Source organism: Protopterus annectens, chromosome 6.part0 (assembly GCF_019279795.1).
Source record: "Protopterus annectens isolate FY-2018-M chromosome 6.part0, PAN1.0, whole genome shotgun sequence".
Lineage (NCBI taxonomy): Eukaryota > Metazoa > Chordata > Ceratodontiformes > Protopteridae > Protopterus > Protopterus annectens.
The window spans coordinates 1,920,243,486-1,920,249,485 of record NC_056737.1 but is presented as its reverse complement, the minus strand read 5'-3'; the positions used below and the strand labels follow the sequence as shown (position 1 = coordinate 1,920,249,485).

General features: G+C 43.8%; 1 protein-coding gene across 1 annotated transcript in view; it reads left to right on the top strand.

Annotated features, from left to right (window-relative positions):
• Positions 1-5,485: 5,485 nt before the first annotated feature.
• ABCB6 (ATP binding cassette subfamily B member 6 (Langereis blood group)) overlaps positions 5,486-6,000 on the top strand; it is a 1,916,984-nt gene continuing 1,916,469 nt past the window's right edge. Inside the window, exon 1 of the mRNA XM_044075230.1 lies at positions 5,486-5,859. The gene's annotated coding sequence lies outside the window, so the exon portion shown is untranslated. The remainder of the gene's footprint in view (positions 5,860-6,000) is intronic.

The following is a 6,000-nucleotide window of genomic DNA, read 5'->3' as shown; positions in this document are numbered from 1 at the left end:
AGTATCCGGCCGTCCCATTGAGACAGTAGATGAGGGATTTGAGGCAGAATCCAGGGAGGCTCCTGAACCAAGTTAATCAGAGTGGAATACCAGAATTGCCGAGGCCAATTGGGAGCCAGTAGAATCATGTGCGGTCTGTCCTGTTTTATCTTCAGAAGTACCCGAGGTAGAAGAGGAGAGGGAGGAAAAGCATATACTGAGAGGCGTTTCCAACTGAATGAGAGGGCATCCACTTTCCATGCTAGTTTGTGGTAGGTCCTTGTGCAGAATGTTGGAAGTTGATGATTCTGAGGGGATGCAAAGAGATCTATGTCCAGACATCCCCAAGCCTTTATAATCATCCTGAATATCCGAACATCCAACATCCATTCGTGTGGATCTGAAATGCATCTGCTCAATGCGTTTGCCAGAGTGTTGTCTTTCCCTGGCAGGAATTGCGCCTGTAAGTCGACACTGCAGGTCAGAGCAGTGTACCAGAGATTCATGGCTAATCTGCACAGGGGGTAAGAGTGAGAGCCCCCCTGCTTGTTGATGTACCACATCACTGTAGTGTTGTCTGTCCATATCAACAATTGTCCTGGTAGAAGAAGGTCCCTGAAGGCAATCAGGGCATTCTGTACAGCTAGCATTTCCTTCAAATTTATGTGCAGGTGCGTTTGCTCCTTCGTCCAAACACCCTGGAGACATCTCCTGTGCATGTGGGCTCCCCATGCATAATCTGAAGCATCCGTTGTCAGAACTTGGTTGGTTGGCAGAGGACAAAAAGGCTTCCCCTTGTTCTGTAGACAGGTTTCGGCCCAGCAAAGAAACTCTCGCTGGAGTCAAGGCAAAATCATGACCACTGTTTCCAAACTGTGGTAATGCTGAGACCAGACACTCTTGAGGTACCACTGCAGTTTCCTCATATGCAGCCTTGCATATGGTAGTAGCAGAATGCAGGAGGCCATGTAACCCAAAGCCTGCAGAATTTTTCTTGCAGTCAGCTGTTTCATTGAAGCCAGGTGTCAGAAAAAAGAAGCCAGTTGCACTTTTCTGCCTGGTGTCAAGGAAGCCATCTGGGTTGAAGTACTCAGAGAGCACCCAGGAAAGTAATCTGTTGTGTGGGTACCAGGTGTGATTTCTTTAGATTCACTGTGAAACTGTGGCACTGAAGAAGATGCTGCACAAAGGCTAGATGCCAAAGTAGAGTGTCTTTGTCATCCGCTTGAAGAAGACAGTTGTCCAGATAAGGGTAAATTTGAATCCCCTTCTGTCTGCAAAATGCCATTACTGGTGCCAGGCACTTCGTAAAGACCCTGGGTGCAGTAGATAAGCCAAAGGGCAGCACAGAGAACTGGTAATGTTTCGAGCCCGCTTTGAAATGCAGATACCTTTTGCACTCTTGCCTTATAGGAATATGCAGGTAAACTTCTTTTAAGTCCAAAGTCACCATCCAAGAGTTCTTGCCCAACATAGGCAGCAGCTGCTGCAGAGTGAGCATCTTGAATTTTGGTATATCTAGGAAGGTGTTTAGTACAGACAGGTTCAGGATTGGTCTCCACGAATTTTCAGGAAAAGTCTGGAATAAAAACCTTGCCCTATTTCTAAACTTGGCACCAATTCTATGGCCCTCATAGCCAGGAGGGACTGGACCTGCCATTGTGCCTCTGCCCACTGATGATTTGGCAGGTCTGGCCAACTGTTCGTTTTTGGCAAAGTGTGGAAATGAAATCTGTAACCTCTTGAGACTATGTCTAGAACCCATTTGTCCCAGGTTATGTGGTTCCAATTTTGATAAAAAAGAGAAATCCTTCCCTCCAAAGGAGCTTCCAGGAGAGGAGCCCCTGGAACCAGAAAGGGAGAGTCATAAAGACTGTTTTCGGTAGGGTTGAGACTTATCTTCACCTCGCTTGGGAGAGGGGGCACTCCACTGCCTATTCCTAAAATGGGACAGTGACTGTCCCCTACCTCTGGAATGCCTGAATCTGCCTCTCTGAGACCTGTCTGAGCCCGGAAAGGACCAAGGTTTAGTTGGCCAGTGTCTGCTAAATCTAGGAGGTTGCACCTGTAGAAAATCCTTAACTGTCTGCATAGATTTGGCTTTGTCTTCCATTTTCTTCAATACCTCTTCAGCTTTGGACCCAAACAGAACATCGTGCTGCAAAGGGGCATCCAAAAGTTTGGCTATAATCTGATCCGGCAAGCTTTGATCCCTTAACCAAGCATGTCTTCTAATAACAGCGCCAGTTGTTGCAGCCCTACAAGAAGCTTCCAAAGAATCAAAACCACAATGCAGGGTATGTTTACCCACTTGTTCAATAGCATGCAATAAATCCTGTAACTCCTGATAATCCGCACCAATAGACACAGCTGACATCTTTTGTTGAAATACATACAAAAGGTATTGCTGATACTTCAGCATATGAAATTGACAGTTCAAAGCCCTAATAGACAATGTAGCAGAAGTATAAACCTTTTTACCTCATCTCTCCAAAGCCCTGGACTCTCTGTCAGAGGGAATAGGATTTTTAGCAGAGGCTGCTTTAACTCCCTTAGGACCCTGAGAAATTGTTTCCGGATCAGGTGAAAGATTTTTAAAAAGAAATTTATGAGAATCTGGAACCCTATAATACCTATCCAGTTTGGCGGAGTAGGGGAAAAGAATCAGGAGAGAGAAGCTTCGAAAAACATCATCAACAATGTCCAATACAGGGGGAATAGCCAGAGGCTTATGCTGTGGGAGAAGAAGAAAATCCCTAAGCCTTTTCTTGGATTCAGAGAATTCCTGCCCTTCCCAGTGAAAATGCACCCTCATATCATGCAAAGTTTCACCAAAAGAATAATCCTCAGGAGGAGAGGCAGAAGGAAAGGAATCTTCAGCATCAGAATCCTCATAAAGAGGAAAAGAATAATCCTCCTCAAGGGAAGAAGCAGAAGAAACAGACATTTGGTCTGAAGAATCATAATCGGACTGTAATCTAGGCTTTTTGTCAGGAGGGGGATGAGAACCCCTGATCATAGTTAAGAGATCTTCAGCCATCCTAAGCATCTGCCTCTGAGGCCTAGGACCCTGATCAAAAGGTGCCTGTGCTAGCCACTGCACTTTAGCTGGAGCCTTAGACTTTGATTTAGCATGTAAACCCGAATCCACATTTACAGGAAGCTGTGAAGGCCTGAGAACTCCCTCAGAAGCCGGTACCTGCCTACCCGCTCTGGACCCAACTGAGGGAGCAGTATATGAAGGTCCAGTCCCTGGCAATTCTGAAGACCCCATCAGCTCCACACCAGAGTTGGTACAGGCAATTGGTTCAAAAGAGGCGGACGACAGGGGCTGCAAAGGCGCCTCACTGACGACCGACGAACCAGCAACTGGCAATAACTGAGTAACATCCTTTGCTGTGGACCTCGGAGGCCTGTCTGCATCCCTGCACCTCTTACACAGCCCAGAAGCCGGAAAAGAATCTAAAGACATGTTATAATTAAACCTTTTTCCAAAATAGTAAAAGGCAAAGTTATATCTACGCCTAATAGTACGCTGATTAAATCTAGCACAAAACACACACTTAGCAACGTCGTGGTCAGGACCCAGGCAGGGAATACAGTAAGAGTGAAAATCCCTATGAGGTATTTGCTTCCCACAAGAAATACAATTATTAACTTTTTCTGACATCTGACTGGAGCAAGAAAAAGACCTCCCCAACGGGGTACTTATCTGTAAAAAATGAAAATCCTGGGATTAGATCCAAAAACAAACAGGAACAGGCCGACCGGCTACAGTGAACTGCAAAGGGCATCGCGCGGCAAGAAAGACTGGGGAAATGGCGTCAACTGAGGTCTTTATACCTTCCAGCGCATTGACGTCAGTATAAATGCAACCTCAGCTGGCGCCTGATCCAGACTTTGGGATTCTGGCCGATCAAGGGCTGCTGCTGGCAGGAAGAACCCTACAGTGATGACTGCAACAGTGAACCACGAAGGACATCGGGCTGTGCTACAATGTTTGAGCAATGAAGATGAGAATGACTAGAATGAAAAAAGGTGTACCCTGTAAACAGAAGGTGAAAATCCTGTGTTAAAGGTAAGACTTACAATTCATTAGCTTTGAAATATGAAAGTGCCCAATATTAATAAAGCGTTTTCACCTACAGGTTACCAGGTGCCTTTGTCATCTTCTTTTGACCACATTGCTGTTGAGTTTTCTGATCGGAACTGTATAAAATGAGACACTGTTTTCCCAAGGCATCAAAATAATCCGGGAATGTCAAAAAATAATTATTCAAATCAACGATGGAATAGGAGTGGGGATACTGTTTAAGAAAAGGGGAGATTCAGACGCCTTGCAAATGTTGTTTGTCTTTTCCCGGTTAGGGGTCGCCACAGCGGAACTCCGGTCCACTAATGATTGGCAGTCGATTTTTATGGTGCCGAGTTGCCAGCCCGACGCCCAACCTTCAGCGAAGGCACGCCCATTCACGTGGTGCTTTTTTTGCATCCATTAGTTTTAAAACCCATACTTATCTTTCATTTTATTAAATTATTTCCATTAACAAGCGTCCTTCGCATTCTCTTACTAAATAATCATAAAAATCAATTTCACAGCCTTTGGCTCTGATCTTCAAGTATTATCCACAGTATCTTGTAAAGGGTAAACATGTAATGTTTTTATTTATTCTTTGTGGACCAGGTTACTCCCACTAGACTAGTTGCCTCTTTTTAGGGGATACCCGAGATGGTATTTATGCTACTAGGGGAAATGTGGCCAGGGTAATAAATGATGAATTCCTTCTAGGCTGACAATATCTACGTAGTTTTTCTGCAGTTGTTATTCTTTCGCCCCATCAACATGTGTTTATTTGCATTTGTTTAACAGGATAGACTGATTATGCAAAGCTAAAAAACGTTAAAGTAGAAAACAGAGGAAAAGTTGAAGCAAGTAAGCAGTTTATGTGTTTTTTTAGAACACACTGCATAGTGTCATGCCACTATAATCTAGACCCTTTTATCACTGATGATTTTATGGCCATTTTTTAAATTCCTCTGTTGATGTGATATTGTTGTCTGTGAGTGTGGATGTAGTTTATGGTACACGGGATATAAAAGGCCTCACTATTTTATCTTTAAAGCACACGTTTTGTGTGAGAGCGCGCACGTTTCTGAAGTAAAAACGTGAAGAGCATTTGAGATAAGTGTATATTCCAAATGTTTAAAATATATATATAAGACAATAAGACATGACTGAAAAGGGCCAATTTAAAATTAAAACAATTAGCCTGGTCTTTCAGTTAAAAATAGTGAACGTTTCGACAAATGCAACTCTTAACTCCCAGCATAAAGTAACCAGCAAAATTTGCTGCATCATGATTTGGCTGCAAACGATCCAGTCTTAAGACCCAGAAGTCTATTCTAACTTTTTATTCCAAAGGGTACTGAAGTAGTACTCATGCATGACGTAAAGGTTCGGAGAACTTTCGTACTGCATCATACGGGAAAGTCAACACGCTGCACTAGATCATTTTGCAGGGTTGAAAAGTTGTGCCTGGACATTTCAACAGCGACTGCTCCGTGTCTTTTTCGCAAAGAGTTTTATACGTTGTGGAAAGATGCTAACTTTAGGACCCAACGTTGTTTCCTATTTTGTTTTGCTCCTCCTCTTTTCACATTGTGTAACCCAGAAAATTGCAGAGTCATGGTAACATTTTAACATTTAAAGAAAAAGGTGAAGTGATGTAAACATAAGCGGCGCTTCTTTGCCGATTGTTTACATACAGACTACCCAGCACACGTATAGGTTTTCTGCGTGCCGGAACAGCCAGCGCCGGATTCTGGAAGACCGTGAGTTTTGTGATCTGCAGAACTGTTGGTGCATCCGAACGGCTGCAGGTAATATTGAATGTGGCTCGCGAAGAATAATCTTTAGCAGTATTTTGTCTGTTTTAAATGGCGCGCGTCTAAGCTCCCACTCCACAGCCATAGAATAAAGCCTCGCGTTTCTGCTCTATCCTTTAACATGCTTAACGTGGT